The sequence below is a fragment of the Polistes fuscatus genome, unplaced genomic scaffold, assembly GCF_010416935.1.
Source record: "Polistes fuscatus isolate 324 unplaced genomic scaffold, CU_Pfus_HIC Scaffold1, whole genome shotgun sequence".
Classification (NCBI taxonomy): Eukaryota; Metazoa; Arthropoda; class Insecta; order Hymenoptera; family Vespidae; genus Polistes; species Polistes fuscatus.
This window is the reverse complement of record NW_025112997.1, coordinates 15,304,976-15,317,604: the sequence shown is the minus strand read 5'-3', so window position 1 is coordinate 15,317,604 and position 12,629 is coordinate 15,304,976. Positions and strand designations below refer to the sequence as shown.

Here is a 12,629-nt window from a genome sequence, read left to right as displayed (position 1 = left end):
ATTCTCGTTGTTCTTTTGTTGTGGGTGACTGTTGTCAGTTAACAAAAGGAAAGATTCACATACTTTTACTTCAATGCGTACGAAGACAATGACTACGACGAACAATAAGGAATTATCGAAGAACTTGAAATTCTAATTTCTTCGTCCTCTTCCTTATTTTCTTCTTTCTTTTTGAAACATTTTCCTTTTTTTGAAGTTGCATTTGACATATTTGTAATCGATGGGGATGTGCTACACTAATGTTTCTTTCGTCAATGTTCATTTCCCACCTGAGAATATGTCAGTAAGGCTAATTCTGCCCTAGATGCAATATTAAATTTCAGAATTCATTGTATATTCTTATCACTCCATGTTTAGATAATTGGGAGAAACGTTAATGATGTTGCGATAAATAGCGACTGTTCGACAAAAGAGGACGTTACTGATATCTATCGTCTTCATTTTTTTTTCTCTCTCTCTCTCTCTCTTTCCATTGCCATCCAATCGCACGGCGGTAATTTGTTTAATCGTTTCCTTTAGCAAAGGAAGAATCGATGATATCTTCGCTTGGTTCGGAACAATCCGCTAGAAAATACGTTGGAATACCTGCAGTACTAGTTTTGCAACTAGTTTTCCTATAAAGATTTCGCGAAGAATATTTAGCGTTGAAAGAAAATTTAGAAGAAATTTGAGCATAAGATTATTTGAGGTGTAATTAATTAATGAAATAACTTTTTACGATGTATAACTTACACGTGTTTAAGAGTTCGAGTAATTAGGAGATGCTAATGATAGTAGCAAAAGAAGGAACGCATTCATCTTTTCATAAGAAAGTCATCGAAAAGATACGCACACCCAAAGAGAAATTTTCTTTCGTCCCCTTCGAGTCATGTATTTACACGTCTCAGAGAAAGTCTCAAAGTTGGTGGTGTGCCACGAACGCGCGTGCGCACAGTAATGTTATTTACCCTACGTTTACATGGAAAACCTGAAATAGTAAGTTTGCTTTGGGCGCGGTACCCCTTGGCGGCTCGTTACTTTCTTCTCCCTTCTCGTTTTATTTTTTGACTCACACTCTCCTCAAAGCATTCGTATCCCTACGACGAGTCCTCCATCTTCGACTCGTCTTTGTGAGCCACTTAGCGAGGAATCGAGGAGGGCAAACATGGTCTTCTTGGAGTCCTAAGTAAGGTTTTCTCGATTTTACGTGGGAAAAGGATACATCCGAGCGTTTATTAAGATTCTTTTATTTTCTTCGAGTACACATTTGCCTCTCAGCAAATGGCTACCTTGGCAAAGAATTATTTTAAGATCCGTCTAATATATGAGAGTAGAAACGATAGACAGAGTAGAAGAGAGTAGAGGAAGAGAGAGAGAGAGAGAGAGAAACGAAGCAACGACGTTGTCTTCCACGCACGATTCTTTGTAAGGTCGAGGTGAAGGGACCTTAATGACTGTATACCGAGGGACGAGTACGGAGTTTAAAGAAACAGTGGATCCTGTTCTCTCCCGAGAAGAAGGCATGCGCACCTGTATCGACCTTTATCGAAGTAACGCGGTTTAATTCCTTACAGAGTCATGATGCTTTTTTTACGCGAGGTTTTCAGATCAACGCGACATCTCGACTAGGAAACCAGTATAAGGAAGGACAGGGTTAATAGTTGGAAAAGTCCGTGCTCCTAAGAAGCACCTACGATGAACGTAAACGCAATTCTATGAAATTAAATTCAAGACTTGCGTTCAGTAATTCTCAGCAAGCGTTACGGTATCTTGTTAACTTGAAAAGGTTATGAAATGATTTTTTCAGTTCTACTTGGAAAATATAGGTTCATTTGATGACGAAGATGACTATGTTACTTTAAAAATCATAATATAGTGGAAAGACGATTAAGCTCCTGGTATTACGAACGAGTGATTAAAATCAAAACGAATCAGCGGATCGCAATAATAGATGTCCACCGAAATCGACCATCCGGGAGAGTAGGTTAGAGATAGAGATAGAGAAAGAGAGAGATATATCCAGTGGTAGCATCCTCATCGTATAATAAAATGCTCGAGCCACGGAGTCTGTCTCGGTCCCCTTCGTTTCGTCATACATCCGGCTACGGATTGGTAGAGCCGAATAATAATTCCGCGACGTTCCGATCTACCCGGCGACGAAGCAGGAGATAAAAAGGAGAGAAAAAAAGAGAGAGAGAGAGAGAGAGAAAGAGATGGTCAGGACGTTGTTAACACGTCGGCGAGGAATAATAAAGAGTAAATAGAGTAGAACGGGTTCGATCGTGCCGTAGCCACATAACGACTAGAGATTGCTCTGGTGGTGAGCCAGGTGCCAGGCCACCCTTGTGTACCCCTATAAATAGCACATCGAGAAAAGAGGTGCATCCTCGTCGTCTATCTTCTACCACGACGACGAAGAAAGAAGAACGGTGTCGAATACTCTCGAGTTGCTCCTGGTCGCGAAGAGATACAAGCCATCGGCTTCAGGATGGCAAACCGGATGCGAGAGAGTTTGCGACTTCGAAGAGGACCTCTGCCACCCAATGAAAAGAGAAAGAAAGAGTAAGAAAGAGAAAGAGGGAGAGAGAGAGAGCGCGCTAGTCCTACTACCCTCTTCGTATGTAAGATGAAAGATACAATCTCTCGACCGACTTCTGACTCGAAGGTGCAGGTTCGTTCTATTCTCCACGACAAGACCTGCCGACGACGTTTAAGCGCCGTCAGCCTTGAAATGATGTTAATCGCTCGCGCGAACACCCACGTTACGAGACGTCGTTAACCCTCCGACGACACACTGTTCATGCGACGATGTCTCTTTTTGCTCGAGGACTCCATGAACGATTCTCTTCTTTTTTCTTTTCATTTTATCTTTCTTTCATTCTTCTTTTTCTCTATCATCTCTGGATCGAGGTCATCGCGTGATCGGAAAGAACGAGAGGATCGAGCAATTTTCATTCCTCATATCTTTTCGCTTATTGTTAGCCTTGCTCGAGATCGTTTCTTTTTTTAAATGTTGCATTATGGGGAAACTCTCTCGCTGCTCTTGATAATACTAATTACCGAGAGAAACAGAGAAAGATAAGGAAAAGTTTTTTTCGATGAAAACTCTCGATTACGCTTGTTCTTATCGTAATTTCAAGGATATTCATCGAAAGATTAAAGTAACGTCACCCGAGAACAAGAGCAGAGGAAATAGAAGAATAAAGGAGAAAAAGGGGAGAAAGAACAACGGCTTGTAGCTACTCGAGATGGAACAGTCATGAAAAGGATCCGTATTCTGTTACTATCTTATTACGAGCCTCCGCAAATGGTCTTCATCGAGGTAAGAGAGCGTGTTCCAGCAGGACTGATATTTCCTCTACCATCCTTTCTATCATCTAATACTTATTTTTATTTTCTTTTCCTAGCTCTTGCAACTATGTCTTAGAAGTTGATGGTAGTAGTGGGAGGAAAGCAACGGTGTTCGGTGTTGGTGGCGGTGGAGGATGTTATTAATCTCAGAATGGACGTCACGCGCTATCGAGGACGTAGCTTATGGGGATAGATGGATAGTAGAAATAGAAAGAAAGAGAGAGACGGACAGACAGATAGACAAACAAATAGAGACATACAAAGAGAAAGAGAAAGAAAGATAAAGAGAAAGATATAGCATCGCTTGAAAAGGTGAGGGTGGAGGTAGAAGAACACCGATGTTTCCGAGAGTTCATTCTTCATGGTCGAGCGACTTTTTCGTATGTACCCAATGCCGGACGATTAACGATCACGCTCGGCGTCGTGCTCGTTAAGCGTTAGTTTCTTTTACTCTTGTGTACGATGTCCAGTGGAGGCGAGAGAGATCATCCCTCCTCGAGTCGAAGACGAATGGCTACCTTTGCCTGCTCCATTATCAGAGCGTGACGACAACGATGACGACTAAGGGCTATCGAGTTTATCGATGCGTTCTTGGATCGAATTTGTATGCTTTTTTAAGTTACTATGCAAAGTCAAATGTGCTTTTAATGAGAACAAATCGATTTCTTTTAGAAAATATTATTGCTTTGTGTTTGCGAACAACAAAATATTGTAGATGGTTAAGTACTTATTGTTAGATAATCACGAACCTTCACAAGAATAGCTAACAAAAAATAAGATAATATCCCTGCGACTCGAGAATTTTTCTTATGAGAAAGAAACAAAATGGAAGGTAGTGAATGTCGAGGTCTTCTATTCTCTTACATAATTCCCGATTATCTTGTATTACCTCGAGATTTGTTAATTTTTCCTCTTCTTTTCTCTCCGTGCTCGTATAATTGTGTGAATATTGTGCGAAAAGAACAATTGTAGGAAGTTGAAACGGTAGAAGGGTATATCGACGAGCTTTGAATACTTCTGAGAGTTTTCTTTGCTAATTCTCGTACGTATTGCCTATTGTTGTTTTGCTTCATTTTTTGTTGTCTTTTCGGAGACGAAGATAATAACAAGACAGATAAATCAAAATTTTTTTTGAAATTTGCTTGATTCTTCTAATATAACGAAAAGTAATATAGAAAAGTTATTGTATTGTTACGACTTGAAAATTTACTCTTACGACAACATAATTTTTGATGGAAATTAATTCGCGATCAGAACAATGCTTACCTCTTTCTTTTTCTTTCTATTTATCTATTAATTTATCTTTAGATTGAACATTCTTTTGGAATGGAAGAACGATTAAGAGACATAGAACATTCTAATATTGTTCTTCTAACTATAATACAACACATACATATATAAATTATAAAATATACAGGACATATGTATGCATGTCTTGCCAAAGTTATCGTTCCATCTCTAATGTCTCGTATTCCTCACTATGTACTCGATCGTGAAGAAAATGTGTTAGAATACCGCTAGAATCGCACTAGAAAATACATTTTGACCTCGTGACAGTGATTTTGGTAAATACAATAAGAAGTAGAACGTTATACGGGATCCGATTTACGATCAAGAGAGAGTACTTGTCTCGGTTAGTAATACCATAAGAGCTTTAGTCGATGCAATTCGCTTACTTCTACGCTACGAATTTACTTTATTATTTATCGTAATTCTTTTTTTTTCATAGAAAAACAAAATAGAATATCTAAATGAAAATACGCGAAGATTAATTCAAGCGAAAGAAAATGAATAAAAATCATTAAATTAATTTGATGATTTTTTTCAGATCTTATCTCATCCTTCATATTTGCGAACAATATTTTGAAGTTGTCATTCTGTAGAGTACATCGATCCTTCGAAGAGAACTGGTCGTTCATGGTATTTAGTGGTTTGGAACATCGAATTCGACAACACGTTCCTCTGCAAGGAGAATTTCGTCGAAGTGCTCGTTCGGAAGGATATTCTTACTTCGTACACCGGATGTTACTTCTCAAAGACCGATAGAAGAAACTGGTAGGAACGATCGATTCGATGTATGTAGATACACACATATATATACCTATGTATGTACAGGGTGTGTCTTCGTTTTCGATATCGTTTCTACGAATGAAATTATCTTTCGTAATATTCTTCATAAGCGACTACATCGTAGTTAGTTCCGTGTTAGAATCTCTCATTAATTTTAAGTTAGAACCGGTTTTCTCTCGCTCAAAGATATTTCAGATATCAAATGTATTCGGCGATATGATGTCATACAAAAAGTTACAGAAGAAAAAAGTGATATGACGTCAGGTTATTGCACGACCGTTCGATGTCAGAATAACAAGAAAAATAAATTTAAAAATATTAAGTAAAAACTTGGAAGAAGGAAAGAAGAAGAAGAAGAAATGACGACGATCGGATCGCTCATCGGAGGATGACCGTCGACCTCTTCTAGCGTCTAGCTCACGAACTCGGATACCGTACGAAAGCGTTTTCGCATCAACTCCGAGCGCTCTTTATTGCCCTTCTCTATTTCTTCGCGCGATCCTACTCAGTTCCATCTTCCTCCGTGGCTTCTGCTTACGGTACTTGTTTTCTCAGAAGACTGCTACGCGTACCATACAAATCCTCCTACTAACTCGTTCCCTTTCATTAGCAACTATAATAAGACGCCTTCCTTCTCGAATTCACCGAATATGGAATATCTATACCTTGCTGGTTAGCTAAAGCTAGTATAGTAGAAAAAACATAATTTAAGACTGCAATCGGACTTCTTGCATGATTCTTCAAGAAAAATAGAAATTTCGAAAGGCTGCGCTTACAGAAGATGATTTGATTTTGCGTTATGCTCAACGACTCTACACACACTTGTGATTTTATCGATTATATTTGCGAAACGACCGGTAATTAAGCTTGATTCTTCGCTTGATTACGCAGAATCGTTTCGGACTATATGTATCTATGTGTGTTTATTGTATATTTTTTTGTATCTTTGTGGAAGACTTGAAGAAAGAACGAGAAGCTAAAAAAAATTAGTACGAGTTGGAAAGAAAAGAAAAACGAAGTACGGTAACCTGTATCATGACCGGTCGTCAATAAAGATTCTTCCTCTCTCTTTCTTCTGGCGAGACCACTTGAAACGCGTATTTCGTTATTACCAGAAGTAGGCCAATAGTGCAGGTTTGTTAGACCCACTGGGCTACATTTTGTTACGCTTAGACGAGAACAAGACTGTCTCTAAAACGGTTTAGGCTACTCGATTTGACCGGTTGACCGAATTCGGTGAGTTCAGTAAGTAAGGTCAGGCTTATTTATCGTGTCTGATATACATACACGTAAGTCGAGGTACCTTCGCTACATAAGACACATCTTCGAGGATTACCAAATCGATAACCTTGTACTCGTAAAATGGATCATTGAGAACGATCAAATAGGTGGACCGAAGATAGGAGTTTATTAACGTACTTAAAAGTGTTCTACGTGAGCTCGTGCAGTTACGTGCGAGGGATCTCAAGCCGGCCGCGTGGCAGACAAACGTACGGAATCATGCGCGCATTGAAATTCCCTCCTATCTCTTTGTAGCGAGTAGCTGATTTTTATCGAGTACATGACCGGTTACCGGGCGAAGAGTTTATAAACCGCATTCGACATCGAGGTACGGGCAAACACGCAAGGAATACGAATAGTAACGCACTTTCCAGAAGATTAGGAGTACCGTGATCGACTGAGTTCTTTTTTTATATGATTAAATGTTAATGGATTTACTTTCGATACATTTGATTTCTTCTTAAGGAAATTAAATAATCGAAAGAAATTTCAAAACAATCATCAATGAGATAATATTAGCGCTTATGAAAAAATATAATTAACATCGTATTTTAGCCGTCGATTATGATGAAACTCTGAGTGAAATAAAAAATAAATTATCTTCTATACATTATCGATAGTTTTAGGGCAAGAAAAAGTTTATCTACGTTAAAGAAATATTAATAGTATTTTAGGTAATCTCGATAAAAATTATTTTATTTTATTTTTAGTTATCGTGTGAACTTAAACATTCGTTTGATTAAGTATAAAATGAGGCATGGAAATTATGTGATTGCTTCGGGCAAGCAATTCACTACAACGTGAACATTTGATAATCAGCGAGAAGCGTGAAATGTTTCGATTATTTTTTGATTTTTGTTCTGTTATAAAAGATCCACGAGGTAAAAGCTGAAAGAAGGTCATTTAAACAGGTCACATTTGTCATGCAGATCGGGTATCCATTGATCACATCATTGTGTGTAATTCTTATACGAAAAAGAGCTCAGCTATAACTCAAAAAATAGAATGACGTCGTGGCTAGAAAATTCTTTCACGTATAGTAGAAATTTTTGAGGACGTTTTTTCTCCTATTTAAAATTCACTTTAAATAAAAATTCAACTATTAACCACATCTCAAATATTACACTATCTAACGACGTGACGACAATTTGTTAATTTCTTCTTATTATAATAGATTCACGTGAACCATGAAACTCAGTCTTTTACGTTGAAAAAGTATAAAGTCTAAAGAATGTTTTTACCAGTCGCTAGGTCCCTCTTTCCATCTCTTTTACGCGTATATATCTTTGTGTCAGGTCAACGTCCGTTTCGTTGAAAAAATTTCGTCGCGAAGGAGACGCGACCGACTCATTCGTATTCACGCCTCGTAATTTCGGAGCATATCCAAATTCTGCAATAATCGCCGCGGAGCACGTTCGTGATTGTTTTAGAGCGATGTACGAAATTTCCTAATCGAGATATTTTGAGAGATGACGGTGAGAAAGAGGATCTTTCAGCAAATAAAATTTCGATATTTTCGAGAGATAAAGATTAAAGAAAAAAAATAATAATTAATATTGGTGACTGTAGATTTTATAGATCGTTGAATGAAATCGAATGAATCCCGTGTTTCTCTATAACCGACGACACTGAACTCTCGTGTTTTCTTTTTTTAAAAAACGTCCGAGGTTCTACGATGGGCAACGACGTCGTTCGATCTATCGAACACTTCGACAGACGTCGAACGGTTCGATTGCTTTGAGAATTACGTGATCGGCCGACCGTCCGTCAACCTCAAACACAGCATCGTTCTTTCTTCCCGCGCACGAGCGTCTCTTTTGAAGACGATGAACGAACAAGTGTCGACATCATCTCTATCTCACTCTTTATGGCTTTTACCGTTCGGTATACCTGTACGAGCACACTCGCCTGTTCACTCATTCCTATCTATATGTAGTCTACTCTACATGATTGAAACGCTTGTTCAAGCGAAGATCGACCACGTCTATAACTTCGTAAAATATCCATGTTTTCTTTACGTAAGGTTTTACAGTTTAACAGTGCATTCGCTTTGTTAATACATTGGACGATGCACTGTGTAAAAAGTTATTGTTATGGAAGTGATAAAATAAATAAAAAAGAAATCGAAGATTAAAAAAGTACGCGTCGAAAATTGATCGAAAGCAGAGCTCTTTGAGATTTTATTAGGGATTTTTACTTTCAACCTAGACAAGACAGATTTTATTTTTCCTTTAACTCAAATACGATCAAGATCTCTCTATCCCTCTCACAGCTCGGAAGGACCACGTTAGGCTTCCATTCGCTACGGTTATTGCCCCTCTCAGATCGCGTGAGCACAATCGCTTCTTACTCACACCCCATTACTTCATTTTATTTTCGTCGCTGTACCTAACGAGCGGCAAAACCGGAATCGTGCGCTGCCCATCCACGATACGGGCAAAAGGCGGTCTCGGTAATTAGCTTCTGATAATTAGTTATTAGTCATTGGTCACGTAAGAAACATTCTGCCTTAGATGTGCTATCAACTTTAAATTCTTAACGTGGATCTATTGTCAGTGAGTTGCACTAATTCTTTCAATTTCTCGTCGTCTTTACTTTCGTAGACTCTATTATATAATGATCACTATTAATGATCTATTTGTGTTATAGGAGATAAAAATAATACTTTACTATTTTGAGTGGAAGCACGTAGACAATATTCTTTTTTAAAATAGAAAAATAGTACAAGAGTGATTCCCGTTTAAATTAGCGTTAATTATGATGTTGTTTTTCGAATGTGAGAAACTGGCTTCTTTTAAACTGGCTATCTATTCTTCGATGGAATAAACCATTTATCAGGTAGATTTCTATAGATGATATAAAAAGAAATTTTATTTTATTTTGTGTAAAATAATGAGATACCCTCAATCGTTAAATCTGTACAGCAATAAATTATTTGAGGAATTGGACCTATTACTTTTGTTCCGCTTACCGACTTCTATTGTCTTTTAAATCGAATCAGCTGTTTAAATCAGTAATCTATTCAATACTGAAGTTATTTGAAAGGTATCTTTAAAAATAGGGCTATAAACATTTTTTCTCACAACATGGGTAGAATACATATTTAACGCTTTTCATGCTACTATTTTGTTTTATTGTTGTTGAGTCAGGTAACATAAATAAATATAAGACGATATATTGTGCAAAATTTCACGATGCATCTTCGTTCGTTTCGTTCTACTCGTCGTCATCGTTATCGTCTACTCACGGCATTAAGAGAATTCGATTCACCACAGGAATTCCTTTTATTCACGCGCGTTTCTCTCCATTATCGTCGGAAGAGAAGCTAAAGCAGTCCTGGCCGACGGACACAAAGGGGTCTGTAGGACCCCATAGATTCTCCTAGTTTACATTTTTCGTTTTTGTTACTACGTCGCTTGGCAGCTAATAGGATCTTATTATGCTGATCTTTGGAATTTGTTTAACTCATTATACCAGAGTAAGAACCCTATTCGATATTTTTGTCGAATGCTGCCGCGCACGAGTCGATCGATTTTTCAAGATTCAAATCGATTAATTTGCCCGAAGTTTTTTTTCTCGTTTGATCTAATCTGTTCATCAAAAAAAATTTCTTAATTAGAAATGAATAAATTGTGGACGATATTGGTAATGTTGAAAAGTAACAATTGTCAAATTTTCATGGTTTTTAATGTTTATCCGTTCTGAAATGTAAAAGACCCTTGGTATTTACGAGACAATGATATTTGTTTCGATATTCAAACATCGTATCTGTATTGTAAAAGGTGTTAATGTACATCCGATTTTCTTTCGGGGTCTACAAGATATAGAGTATTGTAATATTATTTACTATTATATGCAAGTTTGAATCATTTAGGTATAAATTTCTTTGAATTGAACCAATCGAATTTCGTGTTTTCAATCTAAAAGATAATTCGCGACTAGTGCATTTTCGAAATTCGACTATATTGCGGTGAATTTCGATTGCGAGTTTGCTGAAAGAGTATCCAAATAAAGAATGTCGCGTGCATACAATGCTGGAGGTTTGTGGGTTCTCGCGATATGCAGCGATTCACTTTCTAACTTGATCGAGCATCTTCTTTCAAGGCGGGATTCACACGGCCTAAGTGCATCGAAATTTGGCGTGCCTCGTTTGTCGCTCTCACGAAAGGAACTCGCACATCTCCGCTGAGATCATTGTAGCGAGCCGGAGATGTCTCAACGCACATGGGAAATTTAATCCGTAGGAATGTCCACGAAGAGGATGAGAAAGAAGTAAGCGACGACGACGACGACGACGACGACGAATAAAAACGATCACTGATCTTGATCACTCGTTGTCACCAATACGATAAGACTCGACCCATCTTTGGTGATCGACGCGTGCTCACTTTTGCATATTCCGTTTATCGGAACTTTCACTAATTATTTCCCACGTTAATACGGACTTACCTATCGAGGACGGTCGTCGGGGTTCTTCGAAGAGCTTTACGAGATGCGGCAATCACTCGAGGATGCTTCTTACGTCTTCTTCTCTCACACAAGGCACGATATCTTGAAATTTCGCGCGAAAACTCGAATACTTAAGCGCGTATTGCCAATTAGTTCACCCTATTTTTTACTTCTTTTACTTTTCTTCGGATAAAAGAGATAGGACTAAGTATAATATATAAAGTAGCACGAACGAACGAACGAACGAACGACGGTGGGTGATTCTCGTTTTTGAGGGGCCGACCGAAACTCTCTCGCACCCTTCGGCGAATTGGTACGAGACAGAAGGCCTACTCACTGCTACTCTTTTTCTCTCTCTCTCTCTTTCTCTCTCGTTTATTTTTCTCTTTCTCTCTTTCACACTCTCCCTCTCTCAAACATACATACTCTCTCGCTCTCTCTCGCTCTCTCTCTCTCTCTCTCTATTCTGTCTCCTCAAAATCACCGCGACACCGCACCGAACAGAAGTGAACTACTCGTGCGCCGCCGGTTCACGGTACCTTAAATACCTTGGCAGCCGTGCCGCCACCGCCGCAGTCGTCGCCGCCGTCGAGAATCGTGCGGCCCCTACCTTCAAAGCCGCCCCACGTCGCATACCCGGATTGGCGGGGGAGCAAGCAGGAACGATGCTCGCCGTACTCGCCGGATACAGAAGAGCATCCTCCGCCATCCCTTCTCGCCCCTTTCTGCCCCATCTGCCACCTCTTCCTCCTCCTCCTCCTCCTGCACCACCTCCTCCTGCATCACCTCCTCCTCCTCCTCTTCTTCCTCCTCCTCTTCCTCCTACTCTTCCTCCTTCTCCTCCTTTTCCAGCGTTTATTCGCTTCTCTCCTACTCCAGTACCAAGCAAGGTATAACGGCCTCTCGCTCTCTTTCTACGTGCTCCGCACGCACATACAACGGTGGCAGTTGCATGAGAAAAGGAGAAGACATCCCGATACTCGAGCGATTCCCTCGCCATTCCATTCGCGTCTTCGCGCGCGTTTCTAACTACCTTTAAAAGCTGATCTTTTCTTCGATTTTCATATTACGTATCCTTCCATTCTCTTCTATTTTGCTTCTATTTGCGTGAGGCTCGATATGTCACTTCGATATCGGCCGGTTTGTTGGATTTTTTAGATCGTAGTATCCTTTTAAGAGTTTTTATTTGACAGTTGTAAAAAAGATGACTTAAGTAGAAAAAGAAAATAGAAACATTCTTTTTAGAATTATCGGGACAACGAGAAGCGACGCTAAAGGCTTTACTTCCGTTTTCGCGCATGCGCAATTTTATGAGACGCGGGAGTCTGCGCCCGGCGAATTCTCATTCGCACTTTGCGGCCCGATACGTGCGAAGCGTGTCCCCCCATAGCGTTGATTTTCAAAGATACGTGTGTTACCATCATTCTTACTGGCAATATTATTCCAGCCCCCCATGGAATTTCAAGCGCTCGTGGATGGCAGCGGCGCGTTAATCGCAC

The 12,629-nt window shown here is 39.3% G+C and overlaps 1 protein-coding gene across 2 annotated transcripts in view; it reads right to left on the bottom strand.

The window, feature by feature from the left end:
• LOC122514005 (titin) overlaps positions 1-11,720 on the bottom strand; it is a 37,532-nt gene extending 25,812 nt beyond the window's left edge. For both annotated transcript variants that reach the window (XM_043630587.1, XM_043630605.1), the window contains exon 1: positions 11,131-11,720. The gene's annotated coding sequence lies outside the window, so the exon portion shown is untranslated. The remainder of the gene's footprint in view (positions 1-11,130) is intronic.
• Between the last annotated feature and the right edge of the window lie 909 nt (positions 11,721-12,629).